The sequence below is a fragment of the Protobothrops mucrosquamatus genome, unplaced genomic scaffold (genome assembly GCF_001527695.2).
Source record: "Protobothrops mucrosquamatus isolate PMUCROS unplaced genomic scaffold, P.Mucros_1.0 scaffold311, whole genome shotgun sequence".
Taxonomy (NCBI): Eukaryota; Metazoa; Chordata; class Lepidosauria; order Squamata; family Viperidae; genus Protobothrops; species Protobothrops mucrosquamatus.
Genome location: NW_015386651.1, coordinates 191,404 through 217,646, shown reverse-complemented (window position 1 = coordinate 217,646; position 26,243 = coordinate 191,404).

Below are 26,243 nucleotides of genomic sequence, written 5' to 3'. Positions count from 1 at the left end.
TTAACCATCTAGATGGTTAACATTTAATTTAGCTATTTTGCAGATTAAAGCAGATATAAATGAGAACAATTCTGATTCACATTTCCTAACTGTTGTATCTCAGCTGAAAATGAAGCCACGGTTCCTCATCAATGCAGCTGCATGCTTCATTTGGCAGAAAAATCTATTCCTGCTTGGCAATATGTTAAAATGGCAAGAAAAGGTCAAGCTTGCTTCCCTTATGTTTTATTTTATTTCTTTTTGTAAGAAGTAGGCCGTATATGAGGCGAGCAACATCTGTCGTACTTGCATTGCCATCTGGTGAGCAAATCTTGCAAAGCAAGCTGGTGCAGTTGAAGATTGTAATTTAAATTCAGTGGAAATCAAGCATACAAAACTTGATAAAAACCTTGGAGGTTTTCTAGTCTAACCACCTGCTGAAGCAGGAGACACTATATCATTCCAAACAAGTGGCTGGAAAACCAGCATTTAAAAACCTACAGTGATAAAGCATCCACAACTTCTGGAGGCAAACCATTCCACTGGTCAATTGTTTTTACTGTCAGGATATTTCTCCTTATTTTGTGTTGGATCTGTCCTTGATAACTTTCCTTCTGCTACTTTTTGTCCTGCCGTCAGGTGCTTTAGAGAATAGGTTGACCCCGTCTTCTCTGTGACAGCCCCTCAAATATTGGAAGATTATTATCATAAAGGAGAATATTTGTAGTTCAGGGTTAAAATGAGGGATCCTTGGTGCTCCCTGAGTTTGATTGTTTTCTTGCAGATATTTTATTACCCAAACTAGTTAACTTCATCAGTGCTAGTAAGGAATGGGGTTTGCTCTCAGTTTATATTCTAGTGGCATTGCCCTGAACAGCAAAAAAAGGAAACAGAGCATACAACGAACATGGATATCCACACAACATCATCAAAAAGTGCTTGTACACTCATCCCAATCTAGTACAACCAGCACAAGCCCTAAAAAGAATAACACTGTCATTTCAGAAATCACCAACAGATTACTACAACCACATGGAATCAGTGTAGCACAGAAACAAACTAAGGCCCTAAGTAAACCAAAAGACTAGCAGCCCCAGAAGAAAAAATAGAAGTCATCTACAACATACAATGTAAAGTCACTATGCAGAACAAACAGGCAGAAGACTGGCAGAATGTATTCATGAACATCAACTAGCAGTCAGAAGACATGATGAAAACTCTTTAATTTCACAAGACATGGACACATCATTTGCTTGTTTCTAGGTGTTTGCAGATCTATTGCTTGAGAAAAAGAGAAAAAGCATTATAGCAACATCAGGAAAAGGCAGGGCCAATGAGATGGAGTCCGCAACTCTTGTAAGCAAGAAGTATGGAAAATCAGAAAATGGGGAGTTAAAAAAGCTTTTAAAAACAAAGAGTAACTGAATGTTTACTCCAGAATTTTCAGATTGTTACCTGGTAACAGATGTAAAATATTCTTGCAATCTATTAAATCTCTTATAATATTTCAATATTATAGATTCAAGTATTCTTGGTTATAAAATTCTAAAGGATTTGCCCAGGTGGTAAATTAATACTCCTGAAAACTTGCAAATAATTATGTCTAGTGTAATGTTTAGCATCTATATTTTAGTCTTTAAGATAATTTACGGCTACATCTCTAAGATCATAAGCAGCAATATATCTTCTGGGTTTATACATTGTAGGTTTTCCTGTAAAAAGTGCGGCCTGTTTAATGCTTGGCTCCATTCAAGATGGTCAGGAAAGAAGGGGTTTGCCTTTCTCAGCTCCCTTCTAGGCAGGAGATGAATATTTGGTGAGTCACTGTTTTTGTGTTGCATATACACTGTTTTTGTGTTTGCATATGTGCAATATGTAATTAATTAACTGGCAACTAACACAAGCCTTAGGATGAAAACAAATACATCCAAAATTCAACCTGCATGGAAAGCATTTTTGCTTCTGTAAGTTTTTGATTTTTTGCCAACCCCTATCCCCAGACATACTGTAATTGTTATAGAAAGCAGTTTCTGGGAGTTGGGTTCATGTGGAGTAGAAGAAAATAGCGTGACACATAGGATTTCTTATGATTGTTTGAGGCCAAAATAATAGCACAGCTATTTTATGGTCTTTAGATATGTACCTAAATTTAGAAATTGGTTACAGCAGTGTTTTTCAAACTTGGCAATCTTAAGATATGTTGACTTTAACACCCAGGATTCCCCAGCCAGCTGTTGCCAAGTTTGAGAAACACTGTGTTAAAGGCTATTAAGTCAAGGTTTCTAAGGCAGACATGTCAAACTCGTGACGTCACGTATCGGGATGGTTTTGCCATTGCCGGCAATGGGGTGGACACGGCTTTTGGGTGATGCGTCCGGCCCATGGGCCGGCAGTTTGACACCCCTGTTCTAAGGGATATGTTTCTGCTTCCACAATGCATTCCATTTCCTACAGATCAAATGGGCTGCTTGACTTCCTGGAAATCATTATGTACATAGGCTACTACTGCCCAAAAAAGAATTGTTAAAGGAACCATGAGAGCAACTGATAACAACATGAGACCATGAGACCAACTATCACCTGGAACTTATGGGCTTTTCCTAAACTTTACATTATCTTAGTTGGAACATGACATCATCTCACCCATTTCTATACAGGACTGATAAAAGAGCTCTGTTATTCTCCAAAATCTATTGCCAGGTACAGTGCTTTTTTTGTAAAAAAAAAAAAAAAAAAAAAAGTGCAGGAACTCACGCACAGCTCTGGTTCCAGTCAAAAGCACTTTACAGGGGGATGGGGGAGAACCTCTTTAGGGAGCTTCTAAGGTGCAGATCACGTGAGCAGCATCAGCTGACAGAAGCCATTGCCGCGGCTTTTGAGAGGGTGCTTGTTTGGAGCCGGCATGTCTTCTGCCATCTCGTCCTCCTCCACTCTGATGACACAGCGGCTTCCTCCGGAGCCAGAATGACCAAGGCGGCGGCGGTGCTGCTGCTTTGGGAGCGCGCCTGGTCCGTCGAACAGATTCACTCCAGGAATCAGTCCTGGTCCCTAGTAGCCAACACGGGGGTGAGGACAGGTGGTGATGGCAGGGGTAGCCCATGAACCAAGGCAGAGAAGAGGGTCTGCTTTCAGGGCCATAGAAGTGTTTCCAGGTTGACTTTTGATGCCCCCAATTTTCCCCGGTAGCTTCCTTTCACCGAGCCAGAGCTTTACTCACACTAGCAGCTTAGATGGAGCCAGTTCTTACCTTCAAAAAAAGGGAAGAACACTGTGCATTCTATGACAAAAAAAGCACTGGCCAGGTGTATTGACTTTTATCAACCAAGGGCAACCAATGGTTGAGTGACTAGTACTCATGGCTGCCTCACTTAAAAGCAGAAGATGATTTTTGAAATGTCAGATAGCGTTCCAGGGCCACATGTTTCTTCAACTTTCAGTCTTTTCTGATCCTCACAGAATTAGAAGAAGCTGCCTAAAAAAGGCAAGTTTTTAGAGACAAGTGCTTGATACCACATCACTATTACACTGACCTTGGCTCTGACTAATCTTCTCTTTAGCTATCATAGAGAACATAGTATCTGAGGTGTAAAGAAGGTCCTAAGAAAAAAAAAATCCACCGATTCTGGCAAAATATGATCCTGGGCTAGACAAATTGTAAAGTATGAAGGATGGAATGATAGAATGCCCGAGTCTTGAAAGAGAATATTTCTCTCTCTCTCTCTCTCTCTCTCTCTCTCTCTCTCACACACACACACACACACACACACACACACACATACACACACACACACACACACACACACAAACACAACATCATAAGAGCTAAAAAGACAACTCAATTTTTGTTTATTATTATAGAAGATGAACAGAGCCAGGTGGTTTACTATATGTTTATTGACAACAATGTGAGAGAATGCTTGAATGATTTAATGTCAGCTGTTCTAGATTTGGCTTATATATTGGTATTGCACTGTGTCTGCTCCTGATCAGCAGCTGCATTTAATAATGCCTAGCAAGAAACCCTCCTGCTTTATCTGGATTAACTGCTGAGTTTGATGGTGTTTATGGTGTTATTATTGTGTTCTTGATTTTTATCTGATGATTTGAAGGGCATCATAATTTTATTTTTTCTGTTTTGCCAGAGAACCACTATATCTAAGCTACAACCCTATTCCTGATGTTTTCTCTGGCTTCTCTGAAATTTTTTATACTCCTTAAATTCTTCTTAAAACAAAGCACCCAGAATTGGACCCTTGAACTTGAGGGTCAAAGTTCCAAGCAAAGTAGAACTATTATTTCTTGTGAGTTTGAAACTGTATTTCTGCTGATGCTGGCTAATATTTTATTTGCAGCCACTCCAAACAATTGGACATATTCAGTTGCCAATCAATCACTATTCCAAAAGTTATTTTTTTCAAGTAGCAAGTACAGGAAACCATTCCAGGTATCCCCTAACCTTTATCTGTATATAAGAATTTTGTTTTGTAAATACAAAACAAATACTGAAATAAACATTTATTTCTGGTAAAGATAATTTTGCTATTTTATGCATATAGTTTACTATTAAGGGATCTCAAAATTGAGTGAGACAGATAATACTATAGAAGAGTGAATGAACACTAAAAAAATTATTTTTTATTAAACTTTTAGGCACCCCACTGGCCTTTTCTGCTATCTATTCTTTTCTTCAATGCATTGCATACGTGTTTCTTTTAGGAACCCTAATCTATCTTTATCTTACTGTTTCATTAACTCTTCCTGTGATAAAATACCACTTATGATTGCTTTGAGTTTGTTACAATTCTTTTTTTATGAAGCAGATTTCCCTGCACTCATTTTTATTTCTATTAAAATCAAGTATTAAAGTTGCTTTCACCCTATTTCCTGCTGCTTCCTTTTTTTCAATTAAATTCTTCCAGTTAGTTCTGTATTTTAAAAATTGAACAGCAGACCAACTACTCTTTCAGCAAAGGTTCTCAGCTCAGTAGGGTAAAATCTTCTTGCTAATCTCTGACCTATCTTGTCTCAAAAGACTTTCTGCCTTTTTCTATTAATTATCTTTTTTTATTGGCTCTCCAAGTTCCCTGAAGTAGAACATCTCAAAGACTTTTTTGTCCACACTCCTCTCACCTTGAAAAATTCGAAAAGGAAGCTAAATGTGAAGTTTCTATAAGGTTTTGCCTTTTCTTATTGAGAGAAACTTAGTGGAAAATGGCGATTCGTTAAAAATGTTTTAAGGTACTACATTGATCAGGTGCAGAACTGTATCTGTCTATCGGTTTTCCTATCAGGCAAGGATCAAACTGAGCATCTTTAGAAATGAGTAAATATTTAAGAGATGCATTTCCAAAGAATTACTATTCCAAAAAATGTCAGACTGTTATTATTTCTCATTTATGTGTGTCTTGTTGAGGGGAATAGACTCTGCTTTTAAAAAATTAAAAGTAGTATTTTCTGAAATAAACACCAGATGGTGCTATAAACCATCTAGTGTTCACTTTTTTAAAAAGTAAGAAAATATTGCTGAATTAAAATTTCAGCTCTCTTTGAAACTCCTTAGAGGGAGCTTTTCAATTATTATTATTTTTGTAAGCTTTTCCTATAGTTTTTGGTTATTTATGATCATCCCATGAATGAAAGATTTAATGTGAATCTCAGTCTTACTATTATTATTTATTTAGCAAATGGCATAGAGCACTATTATTCTTATTAATATTGTACTGAACAAGATTTTTTTAAAAAACAGAAATAATTTTCTAATTGGAGTAACAAAATGTAACCTACAAAATTCAGGCGAAAAAAATAAAATACACTTTGTGATAGAAAAATTGAAGTTAGATTACTGCATTTATTTATTTTCATTTGATTGATTATAGATATACTCTATATGATTCAAACATAAAGTGTAAGTCCAAATATAAAGTGCAAAATATAGACAGATGCATAAAAATTAGCAGTTCACGCATCCAAATACCAGCCTATGCAATGACTCTCCAATATCCAACAGATGAACCTATATGGTTTCTGAAAGGTCTGTTTTCAGATAGAAATTTAAAATAAAGGAAGGTTCAGCTTTTCAAATTTCATTTATACTCAGACCAAAATTCTGAACAAAATATCAGGCAACAAAACATATAATAACATTTATTCAAATGAAAAATGTATAGTCTTGAAACATGGAGATTTAATTATTTCTAACGGTGCCTTAGATTGATAAAAATCAAATAATATTTTGCTACTTTTTAAAAGTTTCTAATGAATTGTGTGCTAATAAAAAAAATATTTTCTAAAGGAAATCCCTTTTATATTACCAGAAATTGTATTGTATTGTTGAGAGTGAGGATTTATGTTTGGTTTTCTCTTTTGCTAGTAAGAGACATGTGCTTTCTTTGTTATACTAAGTTCAATATATTCAAAAAAAATCAAGATGTTAGAGCTTGAAATAAACTCAAAAACATCGCTGCTTTTAAAATAGCTGAACACCACCTGTTCTTAGTGGTAAACAATAGCTGCCAAATTTTAACAACTCCATGAAATTTTAGTGGGAAATAGGAGGAAATTGTAAAGTTACAAAAAGCTATAATAGCAGCCAGATGCAATGTGCAAGTAGCACATTATTCACCATTGTTATAGAAAGAAGTGAAGTAGTAGAATGCACAGACTGCCCTTCTCTCATGATGGTTTACACCATTTTAAATCCAACAGAAAATGCAGTTAGCAATCTGTAATGAAATAATCTCACAGTGACAAGTTGGATAATTGCCACAAAGAAAAAAGGCCTCCCCCTGATAGTATCAGGGAAGAGAGGGCAAAGCACTCATTGTCTGGATATTGAAACTGTTAACAGAGAACAAGGGCAGCTGTAACAGCCCCACTCTAAAGATTTAGAGAAGTAAGCAATCTGATCCTGATCTTTTATACTCCCACCTTCCCTCCAAAATGCCTTGACCTTAACCATGATAGCTGCTTTTAAATTTAAAAAACTAAGATACCCTACCTGGATAGGAAAGTTTCATAAACGGAATGAAAATAAAATCTGTGAGGAATTTTTTTTTTTAAAAAAAATAGCTGAATGTTTCCTAAAATGTAGGATGGGGGACACCTTAGTAACAGTGGTCATCTCCTTTTAAAATTGAATCCTTGAAAAGTGCAATCAAAGACAAGCTCACAAATAAAAAAGAGTTCTGACTTAAAACATTGTTTACTTAATAAATATTACTTCAATCAAAACTTTCATTATTTACTTAAAAATAATATAAGAAAAGCAAGCTGATCTTGGTATTGCAAGGATATTATGAGGGAAGATGCTAAAAGAGCCTTTTTATGTTCTAATCAATCGGACATCTGCCAATAATGAATATAGAGAAAAATAATGCTACTATACTTTAAAACACAGGCAAGTTAATAATGGACAAATTAATTCTGGAAACAGATTTAAGGCTTTAAAAGGGAAAATTATAAGGATAATCCAGGTTATATTTAAATCAGTTTACTGTATTATTTAATTTATATGGTTTGATGTATATTTTTGATATATATTAAACAGAAACTAAGTATCATTGGTTATTAAGGATTTTTTATTAATGGTATCACTATTTTATGCAGTAATGTCTAATAGTGAAATAGTAATGAGTTACTATTAACACAGTCTTCAAAGATAATACCATACAAGTAAAAAAGACTGATCAAAGAGCCTGAAAATTTATTTCAAATTCTGACTCTTTTTTTGAGCAGGAGATTCTCTGTTTGTTTGCTTTTTGTTATTTCTATTGAACCATAATCATCCTTGTGCCCTTACTTGGTACATCAGCAATTTTTAAGAATTGGTAAACATATTAGATCAAACAACAAATCTTTGCCATATTTGAAAAAAGTTCCCCATCAAATATTTAAAAATATTTGTTCATTATTTCTTCTTATACTATGATGATCAAAGAATAAGACAAGAATATTGGAACATTAACTTTTGACATTAGACTCCAAATGCAGACTAGATTCTTGTCCAAGGAAATGCTGTTAATATTATTATTGACTAGTTCTCCGTGTAGATAAACAATCTAATTATTTGAAACAAGTATCCAAAACTGTAGGCCCATTAGTTGAACCATATTAGTTCCATAATCTTGTATTATTCTTGAATATATTAAATGCATCTACCTTATTCTATATTTTGTGAAAAGAAATGTGCAAGCGAAAGCAAATTGATTTTATTGATTGGTAAAGATTGATTGTGTGATTTGAATTTTATTTTTAAATGTTGCAATTATAACCTACTTAAATTGGTAAAGCTGATGCCTTGATATATCTGCACCTTTTTTTGCACCTTCAAAAAGTTGCCTATCAAGAAATTTTCCCCCAATAAACTCTTAGCATAATTAACTCTCAAATTATTTAAAAAGCAAGATGTGGGACAGTAAAATTGTCATTACTCTGATTTTTTTTACAAAGTGTAAACATGTCTATATTTAACTTAATGTTTAGGAGAGTAATATTTTGGCACAAAAAAGAAATTTTTGTACATCAATATATGAGGAGTATCTTCACTAGGAAATATATGGAAACATATGAATTAATTATACATCAAGTCAGATCAGGTATATCTAATTTTAGCCATTGATTTTTGATGAAGTACTTCAGAAAAAGATGCAGTTATGGATCAGACCTCCCATTTTCTAAATCCAACCACTAGTGATTATGCTGACATGAGAAATTAGGATTCTCCTATATATTTCCTTTGTTCTCTAAATATTTTTATAAATAGTCATGCTCTAAAAGCATTTTGCACATACAATAAGTGTTTTTTTTTTCTATACAAGCAGTGTATAGAAGTGTCACTTTCCCAAGTCAATGTCCGGTTATCAGAACCTAGGTCACGTACTTGCTTAATGGTTTTTTGTTTGTTTTTTTTAAATAAAGCTAATATCATTATGTATATCCCTATATGATTGTTATTTTTCTGTCTGATGTAATTCATGCCATTTTATGTACAAAAGTTAATTATATATCATCTGTTTTTATTGTTCTCGGAGGCCATAGCATGGTTAAGGTGGCCATGTAGTTTTCCTGGGGATAAAAGCAAAATTCAAATAACTTTACTGAAGTCATTAACCAGCAGAGAGAAAAAAGAGAAGAAAATTTTCAAATATCCAGAACATCCAAAATTATATAAGGAGTGATACATTTTTTAAAAATGCTTAAAAGCTCCATTCTTATTAGTTAAAATTAATCTAAAATTTAGAATTGTAGAGCCCCTGACCATTCAGACGAAGATACAGTAGGTAGCTGACATAAAAGAATGAAATGGCTAATGCTGAGACATAGCCATTTCCTACTCAAACAAGGAATAAAAGGAATACTAAATGCAATGACTTTTTAAAATTTTGAATTACCCTATCCTTATTGCTTTATTTTACAAATGTAGAAATATCCAAATAGTTCAATGAAGAATCAGGGGAGCAGGAGGGAGGAAGAAAGACATTTATCTTTTATTTTACAATAGGTTTTCTATCTGCTGTACTTAAATAAAGGTACCTTACACTTAAATAAGTATTCGTTTTCTTTGTGATAAAGAATTATCAAACATTGCCCTATGTACGGCCTTGTTATGGTACAAATCTATATATCTTATGAAGCCTCCTGGATTGTTTATACTTTGATTTAAAAGATTTTTGACACAACAGAAAGGACTCACCGCAGGCATTATAAAGTCCATCATGCTAAATTCATGCATAATTTATAAAGCTGTAAAAATAAGTCTGTCACCTCTCATTTAAATACCTAAAACTTTTCTCATGCTTGACAACTTTCTACTGCTTCACAAAATTTGTTTTATCTTCCCTTTGAAATTTTACACTTTTTTGCATCATCTTTAGCAATTTAATCACTTAATGCCAAATATTTCGAGAATGGAAAGGCTGTTGGTAAAGACATGTTTTCTTGATTAGAAATACCTTGTGTTGTTGACTAAGTTAGTCTGAGTCAAAATATGTCAGCAGTTATGATGACTAATAAATCAACACCTATGCCTTAAATTGTAGTGGAATTCAGAAATAAAACTTCTGCAAAATATCTCTATTTCACTGTGAGCAGATGGGGTTATGGCCTTGCAAAGAATTGTTTTACCGACTTGCTATATATAGAGATAATGTGTTAGCTAAGGTGGTTAACTTGGATTAGGTAACCATAAATCCCACTGTGTGATTTTGAATTATACGTTCTTTTTTTTTTTTTTTTGGCCAAGTTGTAGTTTACACAGTTATTGTTGAAATATGAAATTTTGTTCACTTGACAGTATAGTGAAAGAAAGGCAAGAATCTGGTTCTCTCTGTGAGTTTATGAATAGTACAAATAGATGCTATGTAGATGTTTATTTTTACAACATGCAGCTGCCAATGAATTTTTTTTTAAGGTAATTCCGCTTACTAAAAAAAGTTCAATAATGCATGTTAGCATGTAATATATTAATGGCAAATGTGAATTTCTGCAACCGAACCCAAAGAATATTTAAATAATTTTTGGTATTTTTTTTATTCCATGCTTGCTAGCTCAAGGGATAAAATGGATAGCATTCAGGATCATAAAAAGAAGCTTCTTGTTCTGAAAACATATACCATCTTATGAATTACAATGTTTACAATTAGATTTTATTATGATTCAATTTAATTTATTTTGTTTTATTTGTCCTTTTATTTCTTTGAAATAGAGTCCTATGGTGCTTGTCTTTGCCGTATGACATTATCAAACTCAGAAAGAAGGTGCTCCAAATAGTGTTGCATTGCTGAGCCAAAAGAGTATGCACAAGAGAGTGTGCACAGTGTCTCTGTACATCCTTGTGAACTCAAGCATTCCATCGCAGAGTTTGTCTCAAGGTGACATGTTGTCTTTTCAGACTCAAGGATAGGCAGAAATTACTATATAAAATAAAATAACAATATTGCAACGATCATCAACTTACTAACCTCATATTTAGAATGATAAATCAGCAAACTTCTCAAGAGGAAATGACTTAATTTTATAAAAAAAAATAGTCAGATTTGTCAGTATTGCAACAAGATAAACTATGGATGAATAGATGGTGAATGCATGGATGGATGGATGGATAAATAAATGAAGAATCTGATTTAACCATATTGCTAATAAGGGATCTTTTTATACTTTCATACAACATCATAATACAAAATGGCTTTAACAGAGAGAATAATATCTAAAAACACTCATTTACAACAAAAATAATACATTGAAATATTTAATTCTAATACTTTTGTAATTGTCACATTAATAACAGTGTCCTTTATGTTTGTATCAAGGTAGCTAAAAAAGGCAGAATCTGAAACATTCTGCTTTTCAAATTTAAGCTTTCTGTTGTATTAATCACTTTAGTATACATACTCAATAGAAATCTATTCATAACAAAGGGAAACTTTTTGAGTTCACTGAAACTTAAGGTCAAATAAGGGTCATTTAATGCCAATCATTCAGCATCTTTAAAAAAAACAGTCCAGATATAAAGAAAACAGAATAACTAATATGTGTTATTTGGTGCTATAGCATTTCTATAATGCACTGGTTTCAGAACTTATGAGAATCTGTTGACATGAATACTTTATTTAAGCATTATGTGAACAGAACCAATTCTCAATTTTATTTTATTTTACTTTTTAAATCCAGTATGTTTGTAATGTATAAAACGAGTAGCTTTATTATGAGACGTCAGTTGTGTGGTCATTCCTTTTGATAGCTGACATAGCAGACAGAGTATATTCTCCTGAGTCTTGGTGTACATCATGCAGTGCTGAAAGCAAATTTCAGATACTCTTAAATCTGATGTATGGCACCTTGACATATCTGGAAAAATGAAAGCAACTGAAACTAATACAATCAGCTAAGCCTACTACATACATTGTCCAAAGTATGAATGGCAAATATATGGCACATATAAACAAATACACAAACATTATTAAAATGCAAATTAACATAAAATAAAGGGAATAAAAAGAAAAGTAACAGACAATATTGGAAAGCTGTGCAAGATTACTAAACCTGTTAAATGACCATATTCATAACCCCAGAAGTCACCCAATTTGCTCTGTATCCGATTCCAAATTCTGAAAAACATCTGGGGTAAATTAAAGTAGACAGGTTGGGGGATTTTGTGCAAATGGAAGATGTAATAGAATGATGACTTTTTCTGAATATAGAGGGTGATCAGGATGGGAAGATAATAAACCTTAAATATAATATTGTCTTATCTATAATCAGCTGATTAAGGCACTCACAAATTCTGTTGTTACTTTTATGAAAAAAAATCTATAAATGATTAAGCTATGATTTCTCTCTGTTTATGTCCAAGATACTGTTTGGATAGGTTGTAGTTTCATTTTATGTGTCATAATTTGAAAACAGAATTTAATTATTCCTCCCACACATCCCTAGTGATAAAGGCTTTTATGAGAATGATTAAACTACATTTCAGAGCTTCATAGAGGAGTCTGCATTAAACAGGTTAAATTAAACCAGTCAAACCTTTCTCAGGTAAATTAAAATCTACCCAAATTTTCCTAGTCCACTTTGGATTGAAGACATGCAAGAAGTTAGATTCAGCCTAATTGAATAAATGCATATTTTTAATACTTGCACTTCTGATTTTGGTTAACTTTCCTATTATCTGCCAAGTTATCTAAGATAAGAGAATTTAGCCCATCTGTAGATCTTTACTCTCTCATACTTTTACTTTCCTGACAGCTGGAGAAACATTTTTAAAATACAAACACTGAATAGTATGTTTCTTTGTGGTTATAATGGGCTAAGGCTAAGCTATAGTGTGGGAAATGTTACACTTCATATATTCTCACTCGGTTGGACTTGACAGTGTTTTGACTGATCTTGGAGTTCAATCTGGAAAACATTTTCCTTCTTTTCAACCTATGACTTTCTTACTAGAGCACTGGCTATTCGATGTCTGTATTATGATGTGCTGGAAATAAAATAGGCTCTTTCTACTAACAAAAAGATTTGATTTCTGAAAGTATAAACAGCAGGTGAATATTTTTCCTGATGTTAAACAAGCAAATGTACAAAAAATCATTTTTTATGGTTTTTATTAGTTTTTAAAAATTACAATCTTTAGAGCTTAGTAAACAACATGTTGTCTGGGCTCACATATTTAACATTAATTTCTTAAATATAAATCTATTCAGTACTGCACAATCCAGTATTTTTTCCTTGATCTTCCTTTCTTCCCCATATTTCTCTCTTTTCCCCTCATTAAACAATTACAATTCTTAGTACTATTGATATATACAAAATTAGATATAGACATCTTCATCATAGTTTACCAATATTATAGAAAAATAACAATAATATCAATTCATAAGTCAATATTCTGTTTTTCATGCTCTTATTAAAGTTTAATTTCCCATCACTATTTAAAGTATCTTTGTCATATATGATTTTCTCAATATTAATTACATTTACATAGCTAAAAAAATTTATTCACACCAATCCTCCTCTTATTTTCAAATTTCCCATATCAAAAGAAGAAAAAAATGCTATTTTAATTCTAAATTATATCTTCCATTATAAAAATCTAGTTATATCTAAGGGTCATCTGTTCTTTTAATCATATTCAAACAGGTATATTAAACAGATAGTGCCCCCTCTGATAGATCAAAGTCTCTGTTTTTTAAGTCTCACTCTCATTTTCTTTCTTTGACAAGCAGCTTTCCAGGCCAAGGCAATTAAATCACCCAAGAATTTTTTTTGTATTTTTGTGAAAGCTGCTTGGCAGCATTTAGGTAGAATATTTTTCGGTAGGAACTCCACCCATCCACATTACCTAGACATTTGCCCTGAAAATGTTCCATTTTCTAGAATCTTCTTCCTTCTTCTTCCTTTAATATAAGGATTTGAAAACCAAATATCTGATATCTGCAAAGCTGGTGGGTTTTAACATAAAACAGTTTTAAAAAGAAAGAAAGAAAGAAAGAAAGAAAGAAAGAAAGAAAGAAAGAAAGAAAGAAAGAAAGAAAGAAAAGAAAAGAAAAGAAAAGAAAAGAAAAGAAAAGAAAAAAGAAACAGCTAATCTGAGTGGATCATTGTGTGTTTGTCACCTTTCTGATAAACAATTTCCTCTGAGTGAAAACTAAACTATGTCCTAAATTAATCAGGTAGGCATAAAATAATTTTAGGACATGCTAAGTCTTGTTTTTTACATCTTTTATTATGGCAGAAAATGTTTTCCTTAACTGCATAAACTCTGTATAAGAGTAATGGCTATATGAAACTAAGGAGAACACTTTCCACATTAAAAACAAGAAGTCAAACAAATGGGTGTATTGAGAATTTCAAATGTTAAATATATGCAGAGCTCAGTATATAGTGAAGTAATCATGTCATCTTCACCATATGTCCACTGTGTAACTAAGACTATATTTATTGTATGTTTCTCAGTATATCTTTGGCAACATTTGTTCAACATAGCTTTGCCAATTGTGGATAGCAGATGTATATGTGGGTTGTGTTATTAGCTGCAAGGTGGGGTTAGACAAAATGGATAGGGTGAAAGAAAATTGTTGATAATTGCAGTATTCAGACATTGTATAACTCAAGGTCTTTAAAAGGTTGACTGAACAATCAATCAATGTGGCGGGTTCTGTAATTGGAGAAGTGACGGAAAGGCAATAACATTGTGTTGTGATGGGCAGAAGGAGATATGGCATGAGACAGAGGGTGGGCTGCTCTCATTGTAGCCCCTAGGCTATGTTCCAGTACCTTGTCATCTGAGCTTCAGTGAGTCAAGTCTTCTTCTCTTGCTACTGATGGTCTTTCTTTCTGAGACCTAATCATGGATGAGAGCCAACCTGGCCATTTAGCTGAGAACTGGGTGTGTACCTCACAGAGATGTGCATATTTGGTTTCCAAATGTGGGTCCAGATGTGATCCCAGGAGCAAGGTTGTGGTATGGCTACAGTCATTCAGGTGACTATTGGGTTTCAAAGATACTGCTATACAGATAATGGATATGGAACCTAATTGTGAAAATGAAGTCTATGGAACAGATTGGATTAGATTCAATTGCTTATGCTTCCCTGAAGTAGAGCAGCTTCTCCATCTCAGCTGCTCAAACATGGAACCAGATTGGTGATGAAGTTTTCTCAATTTATGGTACTAGGAGACTTCAGCATGTTTTCTCAAACTGTGGAGCTAGGGCAGCTTAGGAGTTCATTGCCACCAAGTCAACCATGGATCTGACCCTAATTGTGAGAGTTGCATATTTGATCTGGGTTTTGTCTTGATGCAGTCATCACTGCATCAAGGAATAACAGTTAACAGTAGGCCTGCTAACTGTTGTCCCTTGTCATGATCAGACATTTTGGGAAGATAGTTTTATTAAAAGGCATAAGCTGCTGTAAGTTACAGCTCACTTTATCAGATGCATAGAGCCAGTAAACTGATGTAGGATTCAAATTAAAATGTGGGGCAAAATGAGAGAAAGACCTGCTAGACGACCACCTCTCTGTCAAACCCCAGCAATGAAGGCAGCTGAACCTCCCAAATCTTTTTGACACCTCGAATCAAGTGCTTCAGGTATGGCCAGCCAGGTCATTGGGCAGCAGCTTGCCCAGTCCCATTCCCCCAGCAGAGAAGCAGACTGGGGCCCTGGAGAAGAAGAAAACTGCCCAGCAGCCGACCAGAGAAAAGTCAAGCTATGTCAAAAGCTGTGCAGTGTGTGCCACCATGAAAAGTATTCCAGGGAAGCCCCCTGGACTATTGCAGCCAGTTGCGGACCCTTCCCAGCCGTGGGAAGAGATTGCTATGGATTTTATTGTTGAGTTACCTGAAAGCAGAGGAAATATGGTAATATGGACTATGATTGATCTTTTTTCAAAGCAGGCTCATTTTATTGCCTGCTCTGGCCTCCCGTCAGCCCAGAAACTGGCTAAGATGTTCCTTAAACACATTTATAGACTACACAGCACACCAAAGCAAATAATTTCTGACAGAGGGGTTCAATTTATGGCCAAATTTTGGAGAAATTTTCTGAAAATAATTGGCTTGTTGTCATTGGCTTTTCACCCATCTATGAATGGGGCGGCTGAAAAAGCGAACACGATAGTGGAACAATATCTTAGATGCTATGTGGATTACCAACAAACAAACTGGGCTGACCTCCTCCCCTTTGCTGAAGTGGCTTGCAACAATATTGTCCATAGCAGCACTGGTTTTACGCCTTTTAGGATTGCTATTGGGAAGGAATTCAATCCAATACCTGAGTATCCCCAAGAACCCCCTACCTCCCAGATTCTAGACCAATGGATGTCAGCTTGGAGAGAGGTGTGGGACAATGCAAAAACAGTGCTGAAAAAAGCCTCGGAAACATATAAAAAGCGAGCTGATAAAAAAATAGCTCCCCAGAGATCATTCCACGTTGGGAAGAAGGTTTATTTATCCACGAAATATCTGAGACTCAAATTACCCAGTAAAACATTGGGACCGAAATACCTGGGTCCTTTTGCAATTATAAGAATCCTAAACCCAGTTACTGTGAAGTTAAAACTTCCGTGACTTTTAGGACAGATCCACCCTGTATTTCATTGTAGTTTATTAAAAACTTTCCAGGAATCGACCTTACGACCCTCTCCCAAGAAAGTTCCTGGTCCTCTGTTGGTGGCTTGGAAATAACATTATGAAGTGAAACATATTCTTGATTCTAGATTATTCAAAGAGTAGTTACAGTATTTAGTACAGTGGAAAGGCTACCCGTTGTCAGATGCAACTTGGGTAGAATCTACTGATGTAAAAGCTAACAGACTTACTGTATTCGTAAATTCTACAGCAAACATCCAAATAAGCCAAGAAGCTTATGCTTCTGTTTAAATCGCAGGACTACTCCTTTCTATTAAGGGGGGCCGGATGTCAACACTGTGACAATGGATGTTAACACTATGATAATTGAGAATCAGCAGCCATGTTACCTTTGCTTTTAGAGTGCCTTTTACTGTTTTGAAGTTTAGATGTAAGACGGGGGATGAGGTAAATGCTTGAGGGTTTAGTTAGCCATAACAACTGCAGCTGTGTGGGAACTCAAGGACATTGGTTGATAAAAGTTTTGGCAGGCTGAGGAGCTGGGAAGGAAAGCCGCGTTTTGCACTAATAGGAGAATGTGATTTCTGACAGCTTCTTTGGGGTGGGAATTGCAACTTGTTATTTTGTATCGGGGGGGGGGGGATTTCAGTCTTGGGTTCAACTATGTAAGTGCCAATACTTTGTTTCCTGAATAAAATGTTCTTTAAGGAAAAAATCTTTGCCTTGAAGTTATTTTAAAGGATTTCATCTATCGGAACCATTATTTTCTATAATAACTTGCAGCATATTTTTCATAAATGTAGTCTGTGCTCCATATATCACATTTTTATATTTATTATTCTTCCTTCAGTTAGTGGCTGCAGCCCTGCTGCAATTAGTTGGTTTAAGTTCCAACGGGATTTAAGCAGTTTTAATACATGGATGATTTCAATATCTTCCTTCCTTCCTTCCCTCTCACCCTCCCTCCATCCCTTCGTTTCTTCCTTCTCTCACAAAACATTCTTATTTGTAAATAAATTGTTCACATATTGAAATATTTTTAACCATGCCATCCAAAATAATGAAGAATTTCACTTTTATTTGCTATCTCTAAGCTCTTTTGCATGGTGACATAAGGATTTTATGTATACTCTTGATGATTGCCAATTTCCTCTCATAACATAACTTAAAATAAATGTGGAGGATAATTTTATTAAATTTTAAATGCAACCTCCATTCATTTATTTTCAAGAAATGGATTCCCTACTTAGGATTCCATTACTAAAAGGAATGTTTCCATTCTGGCCTTCTATATCAGTTCCTTAGCTATAACAACCTGGAGAAAACTTCTTTAAATGATCTTAAGGTCCAGGTTGCTAGATATGCACTTCACCTGAAATGACTCTTCAGGTAAATTAAATATTAATACAAATGTTTTGAATTGTTCAAAAAAAAAATAGAGTTGCAAACATTGGCCTGATGTCATTCTATTGACCATTCCCCTGTTGAGAGTTGACCCTAATTTGTACGTCTGAAATTTCTGGACTATTTTCAGTTAAGCTGCATGTATAATGCCTTGCATAAAACCAAACAAATTACAAAGTATGGAATATAAATGTTATTAAATAAATAAATTGTTTAGAGGAAAGCATTGCAACAAGATTCAGTTTGGACATTGATTAAGCATACTTCACTTGATTAACTCTAGAAATCAATCAATAACTATGCATTTTTTAATTTACATAAAATTTTGATGCATATTGCATAAACAGAATAAATGGAAACACTAGCTTTTTTAGGTTTTATTTAGCTTCTGTATACAATTTTATTTGTTGATGTGATTTAATAGACTTGGTTTTGCTTTTATTGTATTTGCCACCCAGAGTTTCTTGGACAAATGTGTGGCCATATAAATTGGATAAATAAGTAAATTATCAAATAAATTACTTTAGGTGGAGAGGTTTGTTTAGTGCATTCTCCTTTTTCCCTTTAATCGAAAGGTTGTTGTTGTTATTAAAGATGGAATGAAATTTGCAGGCAATTATTGCCCTTTTTAAACAAATTACACCTGCTACCTGATGATAAAAGAGTTCAGAACTTCTTGTTAAAGAACAATGTTTATAGTTCTAAGGTTTCCAGAGAAAGATATGTTTGATAGGTCTGTGCAAGACATCCAGGAGGAATGTTTTTATTTACAAAGCATCTTGGCATCAGTCAAGCACCAGTCTTTGAATTGATAAAATAGACATGTCCAAAAATCTCAGCATAGCAGATTTCAGTACACATAATAATAATAATAATAATAATAATAGTAGTAGTAGTAGTAGTAGTAGTAGTAGTAATAATAATAATAATAATAATAATAATAATAATAATAATAAACAACGTTGGAAGGGACCTTGGAGGTCATCGAGTCCAACCCCCTGCTCAGGCAGGAAATCCTACACCATTTCGGGCAAATGGCTGTCCATGATTTTTTTGAAATAGTTCTGGTCAGTTGTGTTGCATATGTATATATACATGTAGTGCATACAGACCTCTATATAGTTATATTGTTTGCTAATTAATGCAAAATATCATTGAACTTGAATGTTGATATTTTGTATTTTGTAAGTATTCTATGTGATGTCTTAGGCACAACTGTTGGTATTGCTAACAGCAGATCAGATTTCATTCATCCATCACTTAAAAAAAGGAGTTGTTGATAGGTGGTCATATAAGCTAAGTAGGACCAGTTTAGGATTACTTAAAACCAAATACATATTTGCATAAAATGTAGTCTCCAGGATGCCAGAGGTAATTCATGAGAGTTTATTTACTAAGTAGGAAAATATCCTACTATATCCCTGTGAGTTCATTTTAACTTGGCACAGACTTGGAAACGCTAGGATTATGCAACGCTGCCAGACTTATGAAAGATAATTATATTATAAATTAAGGACTTAATAGAATGCTAGTATTATAAATTAAACAGATATTAACTTACTTATTTGATTTATACTGTAATACTACCCAATTTAAACAATGTGACTCTGGGCAGCATGTGGCATGAAAACAAACAATAAACCAAAATCAGAAAATACAAAATGACAACCAAAGTATCATGAGTTAAAAATTCAGATTTCTTTCTATTATTTCCCATTGTTTATTCTCTTATTTAAAAACAAATATATTTCCCATCCATATTATCACCACCTGACAGGAAACATTTTGTCTTACTTTTATCTGCTAGGAAAGCTTTCTTCCCAAGCAGGCTTTCATGTGGTTATTGTATGTATACCTGAACGTTATTTAACAATGCTTGTTAGGAAGCCTTCAAATGCACCTTGATTGAAACAGTGTCTCAAGGTAACAGAAGCATTTTGAAATAGTAATTTGTTTGTCTGGATCTTTTTCAGTCCCCCCCCCCCCCCCCCTTTGCTTTTTTAAATTGTAAAAGTCAGAGATGAGAGATCATGGTTCTGATACACAGGATTCAACTTTTTTGAAAAAGCAGAAATGAGAAGACGCTTATCATAGGCCCCTCCAATTTTATTGCGATGAAAAAACAGGTCATTCCCCATCTCTGCTGTAAAATGTCTCAATCTTTAAGATTATTCTTAATCATTAAGATTAAAAAATGCATTAGGAAAGGAATATGTTCAATGAGTCTAAACCATTATCAAATGATGTTGCTTGGGAAGCACTGCAAAGTCTACCAAAGCAATAAAGTTTTATTTAGAAGATATGACTTCAAACTATTTACTCACTTATAATTATACATTAATATTTTATATTACATTCATGCATACACACAAATGTATATTTATATATGCATATATTTACACATACACATATAGGTTGTTTCTCATACCTCAAAATGATTATAGATAAAGTTATGCTGTATATTAGAATATGTTACTGTATATATTCTTCATTGATATGTACCTTTATTCTTAAGTTCTACTACCTATATACTGCTTTAGATACTGTATACAACACCCATAATATTCAGACAAAGACAAGCAACATTTGGAAAAAAAATACAACATCAAAGTAAACTTAAGATGTAATAATTTAGTTTATCTATTTATTCAATTCTATAGCTGACCATCTCAAACCATCTTTGAGCAATGAACAATCATAAAAATAATTTAAGCAATTAAAATACAATACAAAAAGAAATTAAATACTAATAGCAGCCAAGAGATATCACAATCTGTCAATGTCAACATATCCAGGAAATGGTGCTCTTCACATACTTGGGAATCCAGGTCCAGGCACATAACAAATATCGATAACAACATACAAAAAAATAACAGATAAAAATGTAACATACACTGCTATAATGGTGTGTTGATTGCCTGTGCAAGCAGAAATCTAAAATATTATAATCTATAAAGTAAACTTATATATACCATGTATGTTTTGCTGCAACTGACCTCATTTTCATACCTATGATTTCAAGGCTCTCTGCTGGTAATTTAGGCAGCAAAAACATGTGACTTCTTGCATGTGGGATGACATTCTTCACATATTTCTTGACAGGACAGTTTGCCAGTTTGAAAATTGTAAACTTGCTCTGATTATCCACAAGATTTTTATATTATCCAGACTGAATTCAGATAGTGAAAATATCAGCCAGACAAAAATTTAATTGCACTGAAGTGTCTTTTGGGATCCATGTTTGTGGAGTCTAAATGTCTGTGGCATTTCTCTCTTTTGGCAGCATACAGAAGTTTTTAAACCTACTATCACCTGACTATAAGCAACCCAATGCTATGCTTTGTGACTTCCTAAAATTAGCAGAGCTGGCTGTCTGCCCTGCTCCTGGTGTTCCAATAGAAACAGTAAGCACACTGAGTCCAGAATCATAAAAACGACACAGTCAAAACAAACATCTGGGTCTTACCCTTGTCTGGTTGTTGCTTTCTGAATGGAAAAAGTTATGAAAGTACAAAGGTGATGTGAAATACACAATTGTGGCAATAAAGAATGCTCAAAAACACCAAAACAGGTTTTTAAGTATGCAGAAACACTGTCAACTCAAGACATATTACTGAATAAGATATCATGTCCTTTTTTATTTCAATACAGAAGCTAAATGGAAGATTAGTTTCATTTTACTGCAGAATGCACAACCTTTGGTATAAGGTTATAAGATATCTGAATAGGCAAAAGAGGAGAAAGATGCTTGGAAAAGACAACTACATTAATTGGAGAAAGGGATTATAAATGATAAAACAGGGACATAATGGGAAATCAACAATGGAGAAGATATTGTTTGCAAAAGCCTTCAGCCTGTACCCATTTTAAAATCTTGTCGATTTCAGGGGGAGCTTGTTAAATTGCCAATAGCACTTATCAGGGAAGCATGGAAAAAAGCTGCTGAATTAGATAATGAAAAGGTGGACAATATTTTATTTTAAGGCTATGTCTGACAGATGAAGGACTTGAGGATGAAAAGGGACATCCTCCTTTTGCCAGATGTTTGGTAACTTTGAGGGCACTTAGGACCAGTTGTAGTTTATGGAAAAATTCTTTTTAAAGAAGTTCAGAATGGGAGAGATAAAACTGGTGAAAAAGATAATAAAGAATGGACAATCCAGAGTAGAAGTTGGAGGGGAGGAATGTATTCCTTCCCTTTTGTATGGCATGGAATTAGTGGATCAATGTATTTCATACCCTATATTTGCTCCTATTTCGAATTGTATTTGTGATGTGATATAATAATTTCTGCAGAAGATTCTGAGGTTTTTTTTTGCTGTTGAGCAGACGCTTCTTATTAATTACATACAAACTACTGAGTATCTACAATACTATCTTTCCCAGCTGGGTAATAGTTTGCTACAAACATCCTACTGATTAACCCAATTTCTAAGTAATTTGTTTGTATGTTTTACACAAGGGCAGGAAAAAGGACAAACAGTAGTGCCATTTGTTGCATGAATCACCCTGAATTCACTAAAGCTATCTTCTTCTAGTGTGAAGAATTATGAACTCTTCTCATAAAAATGAACCTTTGATAAGATACTTCTGGTAAATGAAACTGCCAAAACACAGTTGATGAGTCTAGGAACAGAAGCTAAATGCTTCCTTCCATTTCACTTTCTGGTTTGTATATCCCTGGGAGATTTCCTTCTTTTACTTTTCAGCATAATGAGCAAACCCATATAGACAAGAAATGTCCGCAATACATATTTTCCTTTTTTCTTTCTTATTTTCAAAGTTAATAATGAAAAAATCTCTTTAAATACAACTGGCTACATATATGATATTTATCTTTAAATGGAAATAATTATAAAAATTAAGATCCCTTCCAACTCTGTTATTCTGTTAGTACGCTTGAAAACTATCTCAGTTCACCACTACTAGAAAGACATAATTAGGGTGAAAGAAAATTGCAAAAGAAAACAACCAGTCAAAATAAATCAGTATAAAGACTACTAGCAATGGCTAATCCAAACAAATAGAAAAAACAAAAATATGTACTGTAATGTTTTATGGAGTTTAAAAGTAAGTATACAAAATTTGTTTGAGAAAAATGTAGCCTTTTGTTCAGTAGTATTGAGGCCAAGCACAATACACCTTACTATTTTGAAAAAAAACCAACCCCAATATACTCACACATTGACCATTTGATTGGCTCAATCCAAGATGCTCTTGCCTTTTTATTGAGAACAGAAATGGTTTTCTATATAGTTGCCTATCTTTATGAATGGAAACGGCAATATCTGGCTGTCTTTTCCACTTCTTGTTCTTCCAGAAACAACAGAGGGGATATTGTGGCAATATTGGTAATAACTCATTGCAAAGAACTGCACAGTTAGTTCTGCATGTCCTTGGACAGAAGTTTGACAAAGGACAGCCTTCTTTTTGAAACAGGTGACTTTCAAAGGCTGTTTGTGAAGTAGAATTAAATCCTGCTATTGAGGATAAGTCAAAGCACTTTGCTGCTTGGTGTGAAAGGATGTTTTCTTTGTTTCTCCCTTCCTTCCAACTATTCACATTAACCATGACCGAAAACTTAAATATTGGGATGGAAGGATTTAAAAGAGTTCCACAGCTCTCATTATTTTTCCTCCCCCTCCATCTTTAGCATCTGCCATGAGAAAAGACCAATTGCTTCTCTGATTCAGGAATTGCTTGTCGATTATCTAGCTTCAAAAAAAAAGTATGGTACATTTTCAATGAAACAAACATTGTTTATTAAAATTTAACATGAATTTGGAATGCTGAGTCAGGGATCATAAACTGGAGATAAGCAAAACTCCATCACTTTCTTGGAAGTTGTGAGGAAAGGAATCATGTTTGCATCTACCAAAGGGAAAAAAATCACACAGAAGCTTACCAAAGATTTGCCCCTTCTCCTTTCTTATTGCTGAGGCAAGCTGCAGGTTATTTAAACCAGCCAGGTCCACCTTTGCATTCTTACTGATAGCAGAATAAATCATTTCTTGCTCTGTGCAAGCAAAGCATTACAGATATTTATGCTCTATACTGTGAAGTACACTATAAAAGGGAAAAGCAATAAAGATTTGGCAGTAAAGGGATTATCTCAGTGGCTGAATTTCGATTTGGACTTTTGTGACCTGATCTATGAGATCTTGGCAGTGCACTTTGCTGCAACTTGTCTTTGTTTGACTCTCCCTTCTTAAAAGATTTATATAAAATGTACAACATAGAACACATGTGAATAGTTAGGAAACCGCCCCAGCCCTTAAACATGCAGTTCACTGGATCAAATTAAAAATGTGCACAGACGTAAAATTTGATTGATCTCTTTTGGCAGTATGATTTTGAAAAGGGGGCCAAGTTATACTTGCTATTTAGGAAACTTCTTGAATATGATTGCAGTATGCTAATGATTATAATAAATAATTATCTTTTTTTAAAAAAAATCTATATACCATAGCTTTTTCTGTGATTTTCTCTTTTAATCTGGAATCAAAAATAGAATTTGAACACTTTTTAAATTTATGCTTGCAGCAGAAAAAAAAACACCCAGTAGCAAGATTACATTAGCCTGGCCTAAGATGCTACACAATAGGTAGTTTGCATTGTTACTGTCAACGCTGTGACAAAGGATGTCCACACTCTGACAACTGAGATTCAGCAGTCATTTTACCTTTGCTTTTAATGTGCCTTTTCTGTTCTTTTAGAGTTCAGATATAGAAGGGGGGATGGGATAAATGCTTGAGGGTTTAGCTAGCCATAATAATGCAGAAGTGTGGGAACTCAAGGACATTGTTTGATAAGGTTTTGGCGGGCTGAGGAGATTGTTTCTCAATTAACACCGTAGAAGACCCCGTATACGACAAATCCAAACCCCAATGATCCTGTGACGAGAAAGCTGAAGCAGGAACTACTCAATAATCAATGGTTTAAAGACCATCAAACCACCCTAACCTGTAGAGATGGACTAGCTTATAAAGGGGGAAAATCATATTTGCCTGAAATCATCCACCTCCATGCACTCTAACAGAGCCATGATATGAAACAAGCTGGGCACTTTGGCTATTTGAAAACACTACATTTAATTCGTCAGCAGTTTTGGTGGCTGAGTTTGAAAAAGGACGTGGAAAACTATGTCAAAAGCTGTGCAGTGTGTGCCACCATGAAGAGAATTCCGTGGAAGCCCCCTGGACTATTACAACCAGTTGTGGACCCTTCCCAGCCATGGGAAAAGATTGCTATGGATTTTAGAGTTGAGTTACCTGAAAGCAGAGGAAATACAGTAATATGGACTGTGATTGATCTTTTTTCAAAGCAGGCTCATTTCATCGCTTGTAAGGGACTCCTGTCAGCCCAGAAATTGGCCAAGATGTTCCTTAAGCACATTTATAGGCTGCACACATGCCAAAATGAATAATCTCTGACAGGGGGGTGCAGTTTACAGCCAAGTTCTGGAGGAGTTTCCTGAAAATAATTGGCTCATCGCAGGGGTTGTCAGCTTTTCATCCATCCACGAATGGGGCGGCTGAAAAAGCGAACTCGGTGGTGGAGCAGTACCTTAGGTGTTATGTGGATTATCAACAAATGAACTGAGATGACCTCCTCCCCTTCGCTGAGGTGGCTTACAACAACAACGTTCACAGCAGCACTGGTTTCACATCTTTTAAGATTGCCACGGGGAAAGAATTCAACCCAATACCTGAGTATCCTCAAGGACCCTCTACCTCCCAGACTCTTGACCAATGGAGGTCAGGATGGGGGGAAGTTTGGGACAAAACTAAAACCGTGCTGAAACCTTGGAAACATATAAAAAGGAAGCTGATAAAAAAGGTCTCCCCAGAGATCATTCCATGTTGGGGAAAAGGTTTATTTATCCACAAAATATCTACGACTTAAATTGCCTAGTAAGAGGTTGGGATCGAAATACTTAGATCCCTTCCCCATTGTCAGAATCATAAATCCAGTTATGGTGGAGTTGAAACTCCCATGACTTCTAGGAAAGATTCACCCTGTATTTCATTGCAGTTTATTAAAACCATTCTGGGGATCTACTTTACAACCTCCTCCCAAGAAAGCACCTGGTCCCCTAGTGGTAGCTGGACAAACACCTTATGAAGTGAAACGTATTCTTGATTCTAGGTTTTATGGGGGAAAGTTGCAGTATTTAGTACAGTGGGATATCCATTATTAGATGCCACATGGGTAAAATCTAATGATGTGAAATCTAATAGGCTCATCTGTAAATTCTACGACAAACATCCAAACAA